Source organism: Felis catus, chromosome D1 (assembly GCF_018350175.1).
Source record: "Felis catus isolate Fca126 chromosome D1, F.catus_Fca126_mat1.0, whole genome shotgun sequence".
Taxonomy (NCBI): Eukaryota; Metazoa; Chordata; class Mammalia; order Carnivora; family Felidae; genus Felis; species Felis catus.
This window is the reverse complement of record NC_058377.1, coordinates 106,358,104-106,376,568: the sequence shown is the minus strand read 5'-3', so window position 1 is coordinate 106,376,568 and position 18,465 is coordinate 106,358,104. Positions and strand designations below refer to the sequence as shown.

General features: G+C 44.7%; 1 long non-coding RNA gene and 9 other non-coding genes across 12 annotated transcripts; 9 read left to right on the top strand and 1 right to left on the bottom strand.

Annotated features, from left to right (window-relative positions):
• Positions 1-10,498: 10,498 nt before the first annotated feature.
• LOC111556875 lies at positions 10,499-10,682 on the bottom strand. Its single transcript, XR_002736589.1, has one exon. It is a non-coding gene; the product is annotated as a U2 spliceosomal RNA (small nuclear RNA).
• Positions 10,683-13,217: 2,535 nt separating this feature from the next.
• Positions 13,218-18,029, top strand: LOC102902216. 3 transcript variants are annotated; one of them, XR_006586666.1, is made up of 12 exons: positions 13,218-13,306; positions 13,679-13,729; positions 13,979-14,063; positions 14,291-14,341; positions 14,441-14,721; positions 14,906-14,953; positions 15,247-15,293; positions 15,476-15,510; positions 15,724-15,760; positions 16,156-16,198; positions 16,444-16,474; positions 17,803-18,029. It is a non-coding gene; the product is annotated as an uncharacterized LOC102902216 (long non-coding RNA). The 3 variants fall into 3 exon arrangements; XR_006586667.1 differs by having other exon boundaries at positions 14,291-14,577; positions 14,684-14,721; XR_002736391.2 differs by having other exon boundaries at positions 13,232-13,306; positions 14,684-14,721.
• On the top strand, positions 13,799-13,874 carry LOC111556826. The gene has a single exon (XR_002736544.1). It is a non-coding gene; the product is annotated as a small nucleolar RNA SNORD26 (small nucleolar RNA).
• Positions 14,145-14,217, top strand: LOC111556825. The gene has a single exon (XR_002736543.1). It is a non-coding gene; the product is annotated as a small nucleolar RNA SNORD27 (small nucleolar RNA).
• Positions 14,540-14,614, top strand: LOC111556824. The gene has a single exon (XR_002736542.1). It is a non-coding gene; the product is annotated as a small nucleolar RNA SNORD28 (small nucleolar RNA).
• Positions 15,000-15,126, top strand: LOC111556831. The gene has a single exon (XR_002736548.1). It is a non-coding gene; the product is annotated as a small nucleolar RNA SNORD22 (small nucleolar RNA).
• Positions 15,338-15,403, top strand: LOC111556823. The gene has a single exon (XR_002736541.1). It is a non-coding gene; the product is annotated as a small nucleolar RNA SNORD29 (small nucleolar RNA).
• Positions 15,578-15,646, top strand: LOC111556828. Its single transcript, XR_002736545.1, has one exon. It is a non-coding gene; the product is annotated as a small nucleolar RNA SNORD30 (small nucleolar RNA).
• LOC111556829 lies at positions 15,929-15,997 on the top strand. The gene has a single exon (XR_002736546.1). It is a non-coding gene; the product is annotated as a small nucleolar RNA SNORD31 (small nucleolar RNA).
• Positions 16,238-16,362, top strand: LOC111556830. The gene has a single exon (XR_002736547.1). It is a non-coding gene; the product is annotated as a small nucleolar RNA SNORD22 (small nucleolar RNA).
• Positions 18,030-18,465: the final 436 nt, after the last annotated feature.

The window sequence follows — 18,465 nt, the reverse complement described above, 5'->3', positions numbered from 1 at the left end:
TGTATGTTAGGGCCCCAGCCCTAGAATCAGCCATATCTCCAAAGAACCCTGGTTCCTTTTATTGGGAGAATGTTATTAGAAACCAAGATCTGGGCACTCAGATGTCTTCTTCTTCTTCTTCTTCTTCTTCTTCTTCTTCTTCTTCTTCTTCTTCTTCTTCTTCTTCTTCTTCAAGTTTATTATTTATTTTGCGGGGGAAGGGCAGGGGAGGGGCAGAGAGAGGGAGAAAGAATCCCAAGCAGGCTCTGTGCTGTCAGCACAGAGCCCAATACAGGGCTCAATCTCACCAATGGTGAGATCATGACCTGAGCCCAAATCAAGGGATGCTTAACTGACTGAGCTACCCAGGCACCCTTCAGGTGTCCTTTGACGAACAAAAGTTATCCATCAAAAATGTTATCAGTCTTGGGGCACCTTAGTGGCTCAGTCAGTTGGGTGTCTGAGTCTTGATTGCGGCTCAGGTCATGATCACAGAGTCGTGGGATCGAGCTCCACTTTGGATTCTGATCTGAGTGTGGAGCCTACTTAAGATTCTCTCTCCCTGCCTCTCTGCCCTTCTTCCCCCACACCTCATGTGCTCTCTCTCTTTCTCTCTCTAAAATTAAAAAAAAATAATAAAATGTTATCAGTTTTGGTGGGATGGCTGGGATTGAAAAAATAGGGGTGCCTGGCTGGCTCAGTTGGTGGAGCATCTGACCCTTGATCCCAGGGCCGTGAGTTCAAGCCCCACATTGGGCATGGAGCCTACATAAATAAATAAATAAATAAATAAATAAATAAATAAATAAATAAATAAATAAATAAATAAGTGTTTTCTCTTATGGCCCACATTTTTACTTTTGACGTCTTATTTTAAAACGTATTATTGGGGCACCTGAGTGGCTCAGTCGGTCGGGCATCCAACTCTTGATTTCAGCTCAGGCCACGATCTCACAGTTTCACAAGTTCGAGCCCTGCGTGGGGTCTGTGCTGACAGTGTGGAGCCTGCTTGGGATTCTCCCTCTTTCTCTGCCCCTCCCCCACCCACACTCTCTCTGTCTCTCTCAAAATAAATAAACTTTATAAAAATTTTTAATGTATTATTTGTTTTGGAAAATATTATTTGGTGTGTTATTTTCAGAATCTTTCTTTTTGTTTATTTGTGTGTGTGTGAGAGAAAGAGAGAGAGAGAGAGAGAGAAACACAAGTGGGGCAAGGACAGAGAGAGAGGAAGACAGAGTCTGAGGCAGGCTCCAGGCTCTGAGCTATCAGTGCAGAGTCCGAGGCGGGGCTCAAACTCACAAACCCTAAGATCATAACCTGAGCTGAAGTCCGCGTTTATCTGAATCACCCAGGCACCCCTAAAAATTCTTTCTTTAAGGCCTGAAAGATATTCATCGACATTTTCTATGCAAGAAGGTAAGGTTTTGTTTTTGACATTTAAGTCTTTTGGTTTTTTTTTTTGTTTTTTTTTTTTTGTTTTTTAATTTTTTTCAACGTTTATTTATTTTTGGGACAGAGAGAGACAGAGCATGAACGGGGGAGGGGCAGAGAGAGAGGGAGACACAGAATCGGAAACAGGCTCCAGGCTCTGAGCCATCAGCCCAGAGCCCGACGAGGGGCTCGAACTCACGGACCGCGAGATCGTGACCTGGCTGAAGTCGGACGCTTAACCGACTGCGCCACCCAGGCGCCCTGACATTTAAGTCTTTAATCCACCTTTAATTGATTTTTTATTTATGGTAAAAGCCAACCTCGCCTTTTTTATAAATGGGTAACTGTGATACGATAAAAGCAGAGACAGAGAGAGAGAGAGAGAACACGAGGGCACAAGAAAGGGCGTGAACCTTTGTCCCTAGTTCCTGACGCTGAGCTCCTAAATCTCTTGGAATTCCTGGGTGATAAGAAAGCCTCCTCCAAAGAGACCACTCCTGGTAGTATCTTTGGGGTAGAGACTGGCCACCAGAAAAATCAAGGCATGACTAGAGGGTTGTAACTTCCAGTCCTATCCCCCAACTTCCAAGCAGGGGGGAGGGGCTGGAGACTGAGTTAATCACCAAGGGTCAATGATCATGCCTGCGTAATGGAACCTCTGTAAAAACCAACCAATGGGGTTTGGAGAACTTCCAGGTTGATGAACATGTACCAGGAAGGTAACCCACCCCAAGTCCACAGGGTCTGAAGATCCTATGCTTGGAACCTTCCAGACATCACCCCATGTACCTCTTCATCTGGCTATTCATTTGTATCCTTTATAACGTCCTTTTTAATAAACTGGGAATAGTAAGTAAAGTGTTTCCCTGAGTTCTATGAGCTGTACAACAAATTGTGTCCACACAAAAACCTGAACACGGATGTTTATAGCAGCTTTATTAATCATTGCTAAAACTCAGAAGCGACCAAGATGTCCTTCACTAGGTGAATGAAGAAACTGGTACATCCAGATAATGGAACATTATTGAGCTATCAAGCCACAAAAATACAGGGAGGAATCTTAGATGCATATTGCTAATCTTAAATGCATAAGAAGCAAATATGAAAAATCTACATACTGTATGATTCCAACTATATGACATTCTGGAAAAGGCAACACTATGGAGACAGTAGAAAGATCAGTGGTTGCAAGGAGTTCTGGGAGGGGGGGGGGAGGGCAGGCTGAATAAGTGGAGGGCAGGGGATTTTTAGGACCAGAAGACTATTCTGAACAATACTGTAATGGTGGATACATGTCATTAGACATGTGTCAAACCCCACAGAATGTACAACACAAAGAATGAACCTTAATGTAAACCATGGTCTTTAGTTAATAATAATGTATCAGTATGGGCTCATCAACTATAACAGGTGTACCTCACTAAAGCAAGATTTTAATAGGGGAAAGGGTGGGAGGTGGAGAGAGGGTAATGGAAGATATGGGAACTCCATTCTTCCTGTCCACTATTCTGTAAACTTAAAATTGCTTTCAAAAAATAAATTATATTAAATAAATAAATTAAATAAGGTGTTTACTACAGAGAAAACTAAAACTCAAAAGTTTAAAGAAATGGATCCTCTAGCAAGTTTAGAACAGATTCCCTTTCATCCTCAAATTAGACAGCAGCATTAGAACTGATTACCCAGTTTCTTTAAAATAGTACTATCAGGGGCGCCTGGGTGGCGCAGTCGGTTAAGCGTCCGACTTCAGCCAGGTCACGATCTCGCGGTCTGTGAGTTCGAGCCCCGCGTCGGGCTCTGGGCTGATGGCTCAGAGCCTGGAGCCTGTTTCCGATTCTGTGTCTCCCTCTCTCTCTGCCCCTCCCCCATTCATGCTCTGTCTCTCTCTGTCCCAAAAAATAAAAATAAAACGTTGAAAAAAAATAAAATAGTACTATCAAGGGGCGCCTGGGTGGCTCAGTCAGTTGAGCATCTGACTTCGGCTCAGGCCATAATCTCACAGCTCGTGAGTTCAAGCCCCGCGTCAGGCTCTGTGCTGACTGCTCAGAGCCTGGATCCTCCTTCAGATTCTGTGTCTCCCTCTCTCTGCCCTAACCTACTTGCATTCTGTCTCTGTCTCTCTCAAAAATAAATAAATATTAAAAAAAATTTTTTAAATAGTACTATCAATTTAATTCCAGCATAGTCACCATATGGTGTTATATTAGTCTCAGGTGTCCAATATAGTGATTCAACAATTCCATATGTCACCAGGTGCTTATTGTTATGCCCAGAATTCGTGATCCCCAAAGACCACCAGGGAGTCGAGTCTGATGCAAAAGCAAAGAGCCTTTATTCGAGCTAGCTCGAGCTCAATCCCCTACCTGCACCGAGGCAGCAGTGAGATACTGGAGAGAGTGGGTTTCAAAAGCACAAAGGTTTTATAGGGATCATGGCCTTAGCCGATTGGCTGGGGAAGGGTCATGGCCTCAGCTGATTGGCTGGGGAAATAGACCAATGGCTGCCAAGGTGTGGTCCCAGATCAGCAATTATCAGCCTCACCTGGAACTTGTTAAAAATGCAAATGTTGGGCCTGGTGGTCACAGACCTACTAAATCAGAAACTCTAGGGGTGGGGCTCAGCGATCTGTGTTTGAACAAGTCTTCCAGGAGATTCTTTTTTTTTTTTTAATTTTTTTTTCAACGTTTATATATTTATTTATTTATTTATTTTGGGACAGAGAGAGACAGAGCATGAATGGGGGAGGGGCAGAGAGAGAGGGAGACACAGAATCGGAAACAGGCTCCAGGCTCTGAGCCATCAGCCCAGAGCCCGACGCGGGGCTCAAACTCACGGACCGCGAGATCGTGACCTGGCTGAGGTCGGACGCTTAACTGACTGCGCCACCCAGGCGCCCCTCTTCCAGGAGATTCTGATGCACCTGAAGTTTAAGAACCACTGTGTCTGAGGATCTCTAACATGTTTGGCCTCAGTGTATACAGAACATTTTTCACTGGTCACCTATTAACCATTGACTGTCAGCCTTGCTGTGCTATATAAATACCTAGCACCAAACACCATCCCCAGAGACTCTGATTAATTGGTTTGGGGAGGGGTAAAATGCTCCCAGGTCATTCTAAGCCTGGACAGGGTTAAGGGCTCCTGCCTCTGGCCCCTACCTGAGAGAAGCCCTCCCTCTTCTACTCACACTTTCCAAGCCTCTCATACTCCCCTTCCTCCCACCTTAGACTTTGGAAGAATGCATCAATCGGTAGCCTGCTTTCTTAGAAAACATAAGTTACTCAAGGGGAGGAGGCGTGGTCTGAGGTCTGAGCGGGAACCTCTTCCTGCGGCCATGTCAGGGACATAGTCACTAGTTGGCCTGCCTAGTCTGCTCTTTCATTTATCACAAGTGTCCTTGTTAATCCCCATCACCTATTTCACCCATCCCCCCACCCACCTCCCCTCTGATAACCATCAGTTTCTTCTCTATAGTTAAGAGTCTGTTTCTTGGTCTGTCTTTTTTCCCCTTTGCTTATTTGTTTTGTTTCTTAAATTCCACATATGAGTGAAATGATATCATATGTCTTTCTTTGACTTATTTCGCTTAGCATAATACGCTCTAGTTCCATCCACGTTGTTGCAAATGGCAAGATTTCATTCTCTTTTATGGCTGAATAATATCCTATTGTGTATATATACTACATCTTCTTAATCCTTTCATCTATCAATGGATACTTGAGCTGCTTCCATAACTTGGCTATTATAAATGATGCTGCTATAAACATACGGGTGCATGTATCCCTTTAAATTAGTGTTTTTGTATTCTGGGGGATAAATACCCAGTAGTGCTATTCATGGATCATAGGGTAGTTCTATTTTTAATTTTTTGAGGAAACTCTTTACTGTTTTCCTTGGTGGCTATACCAGTTTGCATTCCCACCAACACTTTTTTTCCAAGTTCTTGCCAACACTTGTTGTTTTCTGTGTCATTAATTTTAGCCATTCTGATGAGTATGAGGTGATATCTCACTGTAGTTTTGACTTTCATTTCCCTGATGATGAGATGTTAAGCATCTTTTCATGTGTCTTTTGGCCATCTGGATGTCTTCTTCGGAGAAATGTCTTTCATTTCTTCTGCCCATTTTTTAATTGGTTTATTTGGTTTTGGGGGTATTGATTTGTATAAGTTCTCTTTAAGTTTTATTTATTTAAGCGATCTCTATACCCAACGTGAGGCTCAAACTCACGACCCCAAGATCAAGAGTCGCATGCCCTTCCAACTGAGCCAGCCTTGTGCCCCTGTATAAGTTCTTTATATATTTTGGATACTAACCCTTTTTGGATATGTCATTTGCAAAGATCTTCTCCCATTTAGTTGGTTGCCTTTTAGTTTTGTTGACTGTTTCCTTTGCTGTGCAGAATCTTTTTATTTTGATGAAGTCCCAAATAGGTTATTTATGCTTTTATTCCCCCATCTCAGGAGACGTATCCAGAAAAATGTTGCTATGGCTGATGTCAGAGACCTTTCTGGCTGTGTTATTTTCTAGGATTTTTATGGTTTCAGGTCTCAAATTTAAATTACTATCAGTAATTTACAAAATACTTTTATAGGTAACTAACATTCAATTGGGGGGGGGGGTAGGGAATGAAACCTAAATGTTTTGCTCTACTTATAGAAAATTCTGTACAAAAAAGTCCAAATTGAGGGGCGGTTGGTGGCTCAGTTGGAAGAGTGTGTGACTCTTGATCTTGAGGTGGTAAGTTTGAGCCCCATTTTGGGTGTAGGGATTAGTTTAAAAATAAAAAAATCTTTTTTTGGTAATTTTTAAATTATTTATTTATTTATTTATTTATTTATTTATTTATTTTCGAGAGAGAGAGAGAGAGAACAAGCGGGGGAGTGACAGAAAGAGAGGGAGACACAGAATCTGAAGCAGGCTCCAGGCTCTGAGCTGTCAGCACAGAGCCCGATGTGGGGCTTGAACCCACAAACTGTTGAGATCATGACCTGAGCTGAAGTTGGATGCTCAACCCACTGAGCCACCCAGGTGCCCCCAAAATAAATTCTTAAAAAAAGTCCAATTGAATCTAAAAATTATTAGATTAAGAGTTCAATTAAAAAAACTAGATGCAGAACAATTCTGTTCTCTATACCAGTAGCAAACAATGAGAAAAAAAATTTTTTAAGTTGCCATTTATACTAGCAACTGTTAACCTTAAAAATAAAACTGTCAGTTATCTTACCAGAAAAAAAAAAAAAATGAGTTTATTCAGGAATACCAGAGAATTGCAATTCAGGACATGTGGGAAATTTGCAACAGTCTATAAAACTGAAAATACTCTTGCTGTTCTCTGGAAATGTCACTCCTAGATGCATACCCCGGAGAAACTCTCATACATGTGCACAAAGCAACATATGAAAGATTTCACTGCCACGTCGGTTACACCAATATCTATTTGGTAACCTGAAACATGTTCTATCACTAAGGGACAAGATCATCTGTAGAAAATCTCTAAATAGAGCACTATAAATAAATATTAAAGAACCAGGACATAAAAGACAAGTAAAATATGTGTCAAAAATATAGCATTAGGGGCGCCTGGGTGGCGCAGTCGGTTAAGCGTCCGACTTCAGCCAGGTCACGATCTCGCTGTCCGTGAGTTTGAGCCCCGCGTCAGGCTCTGGGCTGATGGCTCAGAGCCTGGAGCCTGTTTCCGATTCTGTGTCTCCCTCTCTCTCTGCTCCTCCCCCGTTCATGCTCTGTCTCTCTCTGTCCCAAAAATAAATAAAAAACGTTGAAAAAAAATTAAAAAAAATATATAGCATTAAAGAAAGAGGGGAAAGAGCAGATTTATCTTAAAATTTTTTCCCCAAAACCAAAAGACATAGTGGAATGCAACAGTCTGCATTTTAACTGACATTGAGTCCAAAAGGGAGAACCATACCATTCATGGGGGTACTGCAATATCGGGTTGGTTTGTAGAATAGATGGAGAGAGCCCCTATTCAATCTCTCTGTTCCCAAAACCCACATAATAATAATAATAATAATAATAATAATAATAATAATAATAAACTTGATAAAGTATCCTCAGGTACAGGTTTACAAGATACTAAATGATAAGAACACATACTATTCATGGGGCGCCTGGGTGGCTCAGTCGGTTGAGCATCCAACTTCAGCTCAGGTCATGATCTTGAAGTTGACAAGTTTGAGCCCCACATTGGGCTCTGTGCTGACAGCTCAGAGCCTGGAGCCTGCTTCGGATTCTGTCTCCCTCTCTCTCTGCCCCTCCCCCGCTCAAGCTCTGTTTCTCTCTGTCTCAAAAATAAAGATAAACATTTTAAAAAAAAACATTTTTTTAAAGAACACATACTGTTCTTGATCTTGGGCCAAGAAACAAAGAAACAACCTACAATTCAGATTCCCAGCCGAACTCGCTTCCCAGCTGTCCCTTATAAAATTCCACATCCTCAACTCTTCCAAAAACCAGTCTCACCCCTCTATGAGAGAGCTTCTCCTGGCATACTTCTCCACAGTTCAGGAAATAAGGAAATTCTGTCCTCACACTGAATTTTTCCCAGAGGTGAATGCCCTACTCCCAGATCCCAGGAGAGCCCTGTTCATTTGCGGATCCCTTTTCCTCCACGAATGGAGGCAGTGCCTCTTGCTGCCAGGAGGGGGCAGACGCAGCCTCCATCCTCTGAGAGAGCTTCGTGTTTCCAGGAAGCTGTCGACAGTTCAACTGCATTTTTCCTAACAGCCTCTTCAGGAGCTACCTTCATAGCACAGGGCAGGCAATCGATGCATTACAGTGTCATGCCTTGTTCTACACGATAGGGATAAAATAAGTTATACAGACACGATTTCTGACCTCAGGGAGTTTATATAGGGAAGGGGTCAAGTAGAGCAAGGGAGGGAATGAGTAATGATATTAAAACTGAAAAAGGAAAACGGGCCTTGTTGGCTCTGTCAGTGGGTACAAATTTTAACCTAAGAGCAAAGGAGAAGCACTGAGGATTTTGAGCTGAGATCGGACTTTCCATTTAGAAAGATCGCCCTGGTGGCGCCTGAGTGGCTCAGCCAGTTAAGCATCCAGCTCCATTCAGCTCATGATCTCACATAGTTCGTAAGTTTCAGCCCCTGCATTGGGATCTGTGCTGACAGCTCGGAGCTGAGCCTGCTTCGGATTCTGTGTCTACCTGTCTCTTTGCCCCTCCCCCCCCCCTCTCAAAAATAAAACATTTTTTAAAAAATTAGAAAGATCACTCTGGCTATAATGTGGAGAATGGGTTATAAGGGGTTGAAGTCATGAGATGCCTGGGTGGCTCAGTCAGTTAGGCAACCAACTGTTGATTTCTGCTCTGGTCATGATGTCGCGGTTCGTGGGTTTGAGCCCCACATCGGGCTCTGCACTGGCAGTGCAGATCCTGTTTGGGATTCTCTCTCTCTCTGCCCCTCCCACACACAGTCTCTCTCAGAATGAATAAATAAACTTAAAAAAAAAAAAAAAAAAAGAGAGTTAAGTCAAAGCCAGGGAACCAGTTTGGGAATCTGTAGCAGAAATCCAGGGGTGAATGGCTTACACTGGGGTACTGAGAAGGAGAAAAGCATCTACTGACATCCAGAAGCTGGCCTGGGATTCACACCTAGACCTTGGTGGTCTCCTGTTGAACGTAATTTCAGAATATCAACATAAGTCAAGGCCACTCTGTGATCATGGTGGGTCAAGGCAAAACAAGTCCATCCCATACGTCTGAGCACAGAAAAAAAGGATGAACATCGTCCAGATAGCAAAAGTCCAAACTGCTCCCTGTCCTCGCTAATATGAGTGATGGTTTATTTACCAATCATAAGTCAGTCTCATTCTATCCTTCCGTCCTTCTAGGTAAGACTTATTAAGATACCCAATAATAGGGGCGCCTGGGTGGCGCAGTCGGTTAAGCGTCCGACTTCAGCCAGGTCACGATCTCGCGGTCCGTGAGTTCGAGCCCCGCGTCGGGCTCTGGGCTGATGGCTCAGAGCCTGGAGCCTGTTTCCGATTCTGTGTCTCCCTCTCTCTCTGCCCCTCCCCCGTTCATGCTCTGTCACTCTCTGTCCCAAAAATAAATAAACGTTGAAAAAAAAAATTTAAAGAATTCTCTAAAAAAAAAAAAAAAAGATACCCAATAATAAATGATGTCACTTCCTGAAAACATCAAATCCAGAGTAAAGCCTCACTTGCTTAAAATCTCCCACAAATCACTTAGCACAAGCCCAAATCCTGCAGTAAATTCTTTCTAACACCCTCTTACTGAGACACCCCGTGATTCCCCACGGGGTGTGTTCTTCCTCGCTGCAACAAATAACCAACTTGCTCCAATACAAATACGTTCCCGGAAGTGTTTGGCTGGAGAGGATTTACAGCATATCAGCAGCAGGGATAAGGACCACGTTCTGGCTTAGACAATCGAGTCAAAGAGGGCACGTCAGGGAAGGAACAGATTTGTAGGAAAAGATGATAAATTCCATTGCAGACAAGTTGAGCTGAGCTGTTTATGGGCCATCCCAGTGGAGATGTCTGATAGACAGTTAGATACCAGGGTGTGCAGTCCAGGAGATCTTGTGTTGGGATGAAGTGGGGGAGATGGCAGCATATATATGGTAAATGAGGCCCAAGGTGATGGGTAAGCTGGTTTGTCTAGGCAGAGTCTAGCGAGTGAGTAAGCAAGTGGACCCGGAACAGAACCCTGAGGAACGGGTAGGAATAGACAGTGAAAAAGGTCAAGAAGGAAGAGGAAACCCAGGAGGGTGCAGGGTCCCAGAAAGCAAAGGTAGGGAGCACTTCAGGAAGAGGGGGAGGTCACTAGTGTCAAATGCCACAGAGAGGTCAAGAAAGATGGAAGCATCTTCTGGGATTAAGTGAATGAGGTCAGTAGTGGCCTCCGTGGAGGGGCAGGTACAGGAGCTGGAGTGCAATGGGTTAAGGACAGAATGGGAGAAAAGGTCATCGCTGGAATGGGGACGGTGCAGTTTCAGAGATTCCTACTTGGTCTTTCCCACTGTGATAGCTTTTTTCCCCCAGCCCAAAGACCTGATGTGGTGGTAATGCGCTCCAACCCCAAGCATATCAACCCTGTTAAACACCCGGGGACCAGGGTAACGATGAATGGAGTACCCAAAGCAAGCTCTTATTCTAGCCCCCGCTCCCCAAATCAATGGAATACACTGTCCTCAGATACAGGAGGTATCAGATGTTAAACTGATAAGAACAGATACCACACTTGAGCTTAGCCAAAACATCAATTCCTACCCGTATCAACTCCCTATTATCCCAAACCTTCCTCCCTCAGGTCCACAAATACAGCATATGAGCCTGTCCTTATAACCTTCAACATTCTCATCTCCCCTGAGACCAGGCTAATCCTCCCCAGTGTCACGCTTCTCCACAATCCAGTAATTCTGTCATCAAATTGGGACTGTTTCTCCATGGAAGTAATTCCTGGCAAAGCGGTAGTTATTTGTATATCCACCTCCGTTAAGCGAGGCAGTGCCTCTTGTAGCCAGGTGAGGGCAGAGTTGCTCCCTGAGCAAACCCTCCCGGACCTCTGTAAGAAAGGAGAACCTATGATATGTAGGGCAAGAATTGGGGCTGGAAAAAGGTCATTCAAAATGTATGGAGATAAACTGATATATACTGAGTCCTACTTAGTGTCTTGCATTCTGCCAGGCAACAGGGATACAATGATGATTTACACGGGCATGATCTTGAATTAAAAAGAGTTATAGTGGGAGGCAAGGTGAATATCAGGCTTGGGGAGGGAGTGGTGGTAAAAAAAAAAAAAAAGCTGGCAAGGAAAGCAGGGGTCTTAACGGCTATACTGGTGGGTCCTAAAGACGATGGAAAGGCACTGAAGTTTCATGAGCTGAGAAGTGAGACTTGATCATAATTTTTTATTTGGAAAAATCACTCTGGCTGCAAGGGGGAGAATGGATTGATTGGAAGGGAGGAAACCAGACCCAGGGAGGAGGTTAAATTTTTTGTAAAAACCTCAGGGTGAATGGCTTGAATTAGGGTAGCAGAAGTGGGGGGCATGGACAATTGGGTGGAATGAATAGTGAGGTGAAGTCCATTTTGGAAAAGTTGAGGAGTCTGGGGACCAACCAAGTGATAACGTTCATCCAGAAGGCAACTGGACTTACCGCTGTGAAGCTCAGGAAAAAGAGCCTGGGTTGGAGTCATAGGCATAATGCTGGTCATTAAAAACATGGGAGTGACTAAGGTGGCCCAGGCAGAGTGAGAAAAATAGCTGGGTGTGGCACCCAACTGGGGGGTACATTACTGTTTAAGGAATGGCTACAGTATCTACTTCAGGAGATCACTAAGACTGTTGGCATCCACACGACTCCTGAAACAGAATGCTACGGGCACCAGTGACAGTCACAACAAACTTTATTACAATGAGAGGCAAGGCTGACCGATCGGGACCAACACTCTTGATAAGAGTGCGGCCCGAACAGCCGGGGTACAGAGTTTTTATAACCGATCACATCGTTTTATCATCACCTGGGAACAGAACAAAGAAAGTTTCCAGATGAGTCAGAAACAGTTGCCAGATGAGTTAGAAACAGTTGCCTAACGAGGTGTTTATTTTAGACTTTCTGCCTCTAAGTTGCAACCAGTGGATCCCCTTGACCCTGCCTCTGATGCTCTTTTCTTTGGACTTTTGTTTCCTTAATTGGTGAAGCCTAATTTACAAGAGTATGAGGGGTAGTTTACAAGAGTAAAGCAAGGCTGTTATCTCTTAACCTTCAGTATCAACACAAAGCTGTTATTTTTCAAGCTAAGCGTTAGCCCTATACTACAATCTAACCCCTTACAAGACATTATGAGAAATGTCAACAGTGGGAGAGGACAGGGTCTCAAGAACTGTGGGAACACAGTGTTTCAGGACATAGGGAATGGATCAACTGGGTAGTGTTGCCGAGAGGTCAAGAAAGTGACTGAAAATAGTCTTGAGAAAGCACAGTGGACACGGCATATACAAATCAGCCAGGGAGTTTGTCAACATGAAAATTCTGATCCATTTGGTCTGTGGCAAGACCTGGGATTCAGGGGCACCTGGGTGGCTCAGCAGGTAGAGCACGCAGCTCTTGATCCCAGGGTCCGTGACTTTGAACCCCACGCTGGACAGTGGAGCCTACTTTATATATAACCTGTATATGTATACGCCCTGCTACAAGCCAAGCTCCTAGCGACATCGGACGGGAAAAACCGTCGCTCGGGAAAAATCAGACCCTGTCAGAAGATCCAAGCGGAGCAGGAGCACTGAGGGCCTGATTCACATTCCCAAAATGGCTCCGTACAAAGGGCCTTCCGCTCCCGGTACCCCACAGCCGCCCTCGACGCAGACACCCTGCGCACCAGGCCTGCAGAGGCGCGCCGGGAGGCAGGCGTGTAACCGGGATGACGCCGGTCGAGACTTCAAGATGAGGTTCAGGGGGAACCTCACGGGGAGGCGGAGCCTGCACACCAGTTTAGGGTGTGTGTGGGTAAGGGGGGGCTCAGGGAGTGGTGTGGGAGCAGGCGGTCGTGACGGGGACGGAGCGTCTCCCGAGATCGTTGCAAAGCCGGGACCTCTGCGTTCTCTTCCTACAGAGAGCCGGCGGTACGGCCCCCGCTGCAATGAGCGCCAGCGCGACTCCCTGAGACGCATGCGCGTCTTTTCTCGCGCCCCAGATGCTGAGTGTGCGCACTGCACTCCCGCCTTCCCTGGAATTCCCTACTCACAATTCCCCAGGCTCGCGCGCTGTCTCCATATGCGCGTGCGCCCGCCATAGTCCCGCCCATAAATCCCGTGGGCCTCTGCGGGGTGGTATTTAAGTATCTCGCTGCCGCCCGTCTGCCTCATTTTTTGTTCACGGTGCCAGGTAAGTATGTGGGTTGTTTACGTTATCTTTTTTAAAAGGTGAAGCGAGGGAAAAATAAAAAGTGAGCGTGGCTTGCCTGAGCACTAATACATTGCATTTATTGGTTGGTGGGGGAGGGGTAAGAGCTCGGCCACGGCCTTGAGTCCACGAAGCAGCCGCGGAGCTTTGTGAAGGACAAGATGGCGATGGCGGGCCGTGCCGGCGGCCCTCTCTGTGATGAGAACCTTTTCACAGACCTGTACTGAGCTCCGTGAGGATAAGACACTCTGAAGAGACGGGCCTTGCACAGCCGAGATGCGACACAGTCGTAGCTCCGGCGGACAAAACGATTGTGAAAAAGCCGGTGTTGATTTAATGTCCTCTTGTCTGCAGGGATTAGGCGCACGTCTGAACGTTAGAATGGAAAAGAGCCGACCTGCTAGGGTAAGTGTGTGGCCCTGTTTTACCCCCTCTTCCTCTGTTGTCGAGTGTACGGGGGCCCTGTGGGAAGTGCTACGGGGATGATACTAAGGATTGAACTCTCTCTTTCTGATGGAGTAGTGGAGAAAGCCTAAGAGTTCTGAGTAGCACCAGCCCTCAGCGAATGTTCGGGTGTTTCGCGCGGAGGCAAGAAGACCGACTGCAAAGTATGAAACTAAGTGAGAGGTGCCCCCCCTTTTTTTTTCCTTCCAGATGTGGTTCAGCTCAAAAGACCTTACGGATTGGAGGATGGGACAAGACCCATCCCTGCAAAGTAAGCATTCCAGTGATGCTCCAGGTGGGTATGCAGTGATTTGCCGCAGTTAAGGGTGGGCACTGTGTCTAGATGGGGTTTGTTCTTGTTCAGATTATGCTGACCACTCTGTGATGAACATAAAAAAGACAAGCATATGGCTGATCTTAAAAGTGATGTCATCTTCCTGCTGAGAAGTGGACCAAGAGTATTCAAGGACCTGTGAATGGCTATTTTTAGGTACATATAATGCCTTCCTTTTCTGTTTCCAGCATCTCCTCCCCAAGCCTGAGGAATCCAGCTGCCTCCAAGGGTGAAGACAGGTAATTTTTTGACCAAATGAGGGGATTGGAGTGTCCTCTCCTGTTTGGCCTACAACCAGGAGAGCAAAATGAGCAGTTTTGCCTTTTTACTCCTTGCAGCTTATTCCTCTTAGAATGACTTTCCTGTGGAGGGAGCGAGCAACCCAACAGTACAGTTAATTCTTGAGATGGTGTGCTCTCCCTCACCCATATGTCACTGTCAGATGATTTGAATAGATATGCTGATCCTCCGTGAGGTACAACAATTAATAGCATGTTAGAGTTCTGATGGCAGTTTCCATTAATGAAGAAACTTTGTTCTAGCCTAGTATTTTTGGATAACCATCTGGTCTCCTTTTGCAGGTCGTCCTGATGGTGGTAACATGTTGATTTACCTTATGGTGAGTAGTTTCTCCCAATACTGTTGTTTTGTTAGCATATATGTGAACCCATCACAGGGTGATTTTTTTTTTTTTTCATGGTGTGGTTTTTATTTGTCTTGTCGTTGTGACCAAAGACTTGATCAGCCCGTATCGCTTTCTGGTTCTTTTCCTTGTAGTGATATTTCTTGATCTATTTCTCTAGATGCCCACTGATGTGTCAGGGTCGAACTCATGGAAAGAGTTAAGGATGGTGAGTACTTGTAACCTTGCTGATTACAGCTTGCCCCAGAGTATAATGCCAATGAAGAGAGCAAGCATCCTGTCTTACCCCTGTTCTAGCCCCAGAGCCAGTAATGGTGAACCCACTGGGGCTAACTGGGTGAGAGGATGAGAATTTGTTCCATAAGGAACTGTCTGAGGTACAGTGTATCCCTGTCAATAGTATTTGCTTGGGTTTTCTTCACTTAAACCCATTAATTATATAGCTAGAATAGCTTTGGCTGTTTTAGATACTTGCTTGGCTAATTACATGATCTTCTTCAGGAGCAGCTTGTTCGTGTATACTACCAAAAGGTCTCCAGAGTTAACAGGTTAGTTGGTTAATGTCTGTGGTTCATGCCACCAAATGGGCAAGTTTCCATGATGAATAAAACTAGCTCACTATGACTCCACAATGAAAACATGTGAACACCTGAGAAACTGGGAAAAGTAGCAATGAGGGGGGTGCCACGTGGAAGGACTTTTCATTACCCACAGCTTTGTCTTTCTCTAGGTGTGGTTACCCATAACCTGCTCATTTGCTCAGAGGTGAGTAGTTTCCATATGTGATACCTGAAGCATATTGGGTACAAAAAAAACACCCTTTGGGGCCTAAACACGTGATGACTTACATGGAATCTCGTTCGGCTGATAACTTGCTGTTGAGATTGGAAATCTGATTTTCCTAGAAATGATGGTTTTAAAGGGGAACGATTTATTGCTGAAGGTAAGCATTACTGACTCCAGTGTGGTTTGTTTCAGGTTCAGCACCTTCTCTGGAGCCCAAGAATGATTTGAGGTAAATGCCTTTGTAATGCTGTCATTTATAGCCATTATGTAAAATTTACTAGGTGTTTTTAACGGGGAGGGGGCGACACTTTGGTCTGGGTAGCTATTCGAAGAAGACATTACTGACTTAATTCAGTCTTGTCTGTGGACACCCTGAACCATCTGTGACAAGCTCCCACTCACCAGTGATGAATGCAATACCGCCCCAGTCTGAACACTGTGACTGAAAGGTATTCTCTGAGCTGTGAGCTTATGTTAGTAAGAAGTGGTAAGTTGGCTGGTGGTTTCTATGTAAAATGTGCATGCAGAATACTACATAACCTTTACAGCTGTGCCTTCCCTCTAAGCAATAGGGACCCAGGGGGATGACTGAGAGGCCTATAATTCCCAATCATTCTTTTACAGGTACCCTCAGCCATTTCTCTGCTCAGCTCCAGTCTGAAGTCAGGTGGGTAAACCTAGATACTAGATGGTCCAAATTAAAACTTCCCAGTGAAGAAACAGTCACATGTCTTACTTCCTGTTCTAGTCCCAGAGCCTGTAAAGGTGAACCCACTGGGACTGGCTGGGGGAAAAGAGGAAGCTTGTTCCAGAAGGAACAGTCTGAGGGATTACAAGAGATTTCTAAAGATGGGAAAGGGAAGGACAAGTCACTTTGACGTAGAGTTTTGTTTTGTTTTGTTTTTTTTCCAGGTCTGAAGAAGGAACAAGGCATAGGTAATGGGTAGGTATTTGTCCAAATATTGGTGTTTATTTAATGTTTATTTTTGAGAGAGACCACGGAGACACAGAATCTGAAGCAGGCTAACAGAAAAACAAAAGTATACCTGAAAGTAGGTATTATGTTAGGGGTTTTTTTTTAGAAAGCAAGTGGGGGAAGTGGGGCAGAGGGAAAGAAAATCTTAAGCAGGCTCCATACTGAGTGTGGAGCCCACGTGGGGCTTACCCACATGACCAGAGCCTAAATCAAGAATCATGTTCAACCAACTGAGCTATTGATGCTCTCCAGGGTGAACTAGCTTAAAGGGTAGTCCCTTGTAAACTCCATGTAGTGCATACATTCTTCTTGTCTACCAAGAAAATGCACTTTATTCTGTATAGGAATTCAGTTCTTTATCAAAAGGGAATTTTCGGGGCGCCTGGGTGGCGCAGTCGGTTAAGCGTCCGACTTCAGCCAGGTCACGATCTCGCGGTCCGGGAGTTCCAGCCCCGCGTCAGGCTCTGGGCTGATGGCTCGGAGCCTGGAGCCTGTTTCCGATTCTGTGTCTCCCTCTCTCTCTGCCCCTCCCCCATTCATGCTCTGTCTCTCTCTGTCCCAAAAATAAATGTTGAAAAAAAAAAGTTAAAAAAAAGGAATTTTCAAGTCCTGTTTTTGTACAACCTAGTTATTGTAATTAACATAATTGTTTAACCCTTTCTAAATACAGGTTTAACCTTCATTGTGACTTGTGCATGTAGCTGGATAGAAGGAAATAATCCTGGGGAAGTTGGCAGTATCCAATTTAATGTGTGGCACTTTGCCTGATGCTGTCTAGCTCAGGGAAGCATTGTTCAAGGAGCCTTCTAAGATCTTCCCTCCCCCAATACATGCCTCACTGCATGAAAAGTTTCCTGGCTTTGGGTGATCCTTAGCTCTGCCTTAACTTTGGCAGGCTTAGTTCATAAGGCACAGAGAGCCATAAGGCATAATCACCATTGAGGACCACTCAGACTCAAAATATTGGCTGTCAGAGTTTGGTATTTCACTGCCCTTTTTCTGCGTATAAAATTCCCAACGTTTCAGTGGAGTCTGCTTTCTGTAGGATCAGGCCAGTAGCCCCTGAATTTCTGTTCCTCTAATGAGTTTCTGGGTCTCTACATTCTTCCTTTTATCTGGAATTGTCCTGGTTCTTGTAGGTAACTCAGGGTCCCACTCAAAAGTTCCTGCTAGGAGGTACCTGGCTGGCTCAGAGCATGCAACTCGTGATCTCAGGATCCTGAGTTTCAACCCCATGTTTGGGCAGAGCCAACTTCTAAAGTTTTTTTTTTTAATTGTGAATGTTCATTTTTCAGACAGGGAGACAGAATCCCAAGTAGACCTCATGCTGTCCAGTGCAGAGCCCAACGCAGGACTTGAACTCTGAACCTGAGATAACCTGAGCTGGAATCAATGGTTCGACATATAACAGACTGAGCCAATGAGGTGCCCCTAAAAAAAATTTTAAGTCAATGCTAAAAGGCTTACTTTGGCCAATTATTGTGTTTCTCCTGTTGGTGTAAATATAACTTGATGAGAATGATCCTGCTTGTGTCGGTCTTCCATTTGTTCTTTCCATGGGAAACCAGAACTTCTGTTCACTTAGGACATCTGGTAAGAATGCTCAGTGAACACCTCAATTGACATCAAACATCCATCTTTCCATCTACATGTGCCATTGTTTCTGAGTATAAATTTAGTAAGTGGGGTTAAGGTACATGAATGAGTACTTGAAAATTTACAATCTCATTCAGATGGATTGTCACCTCACACATACCTAATGTTTTCAAGTCTTTGCTTTTTAATTGGCGCTGTTGGGGAGCGGATAGTTCTACTTATGTATAAGTGGGATGCAAATAGGTTGCATAAGAAAAGATACAAGGACCAACTTTTCAAATTGGTGGGGGGGAGAAAAAAGGCTGGGAGGAACACAGGAGAAACCGCTGCCACAAGCAGAATCTGCAGTGCTGACCAGGAAA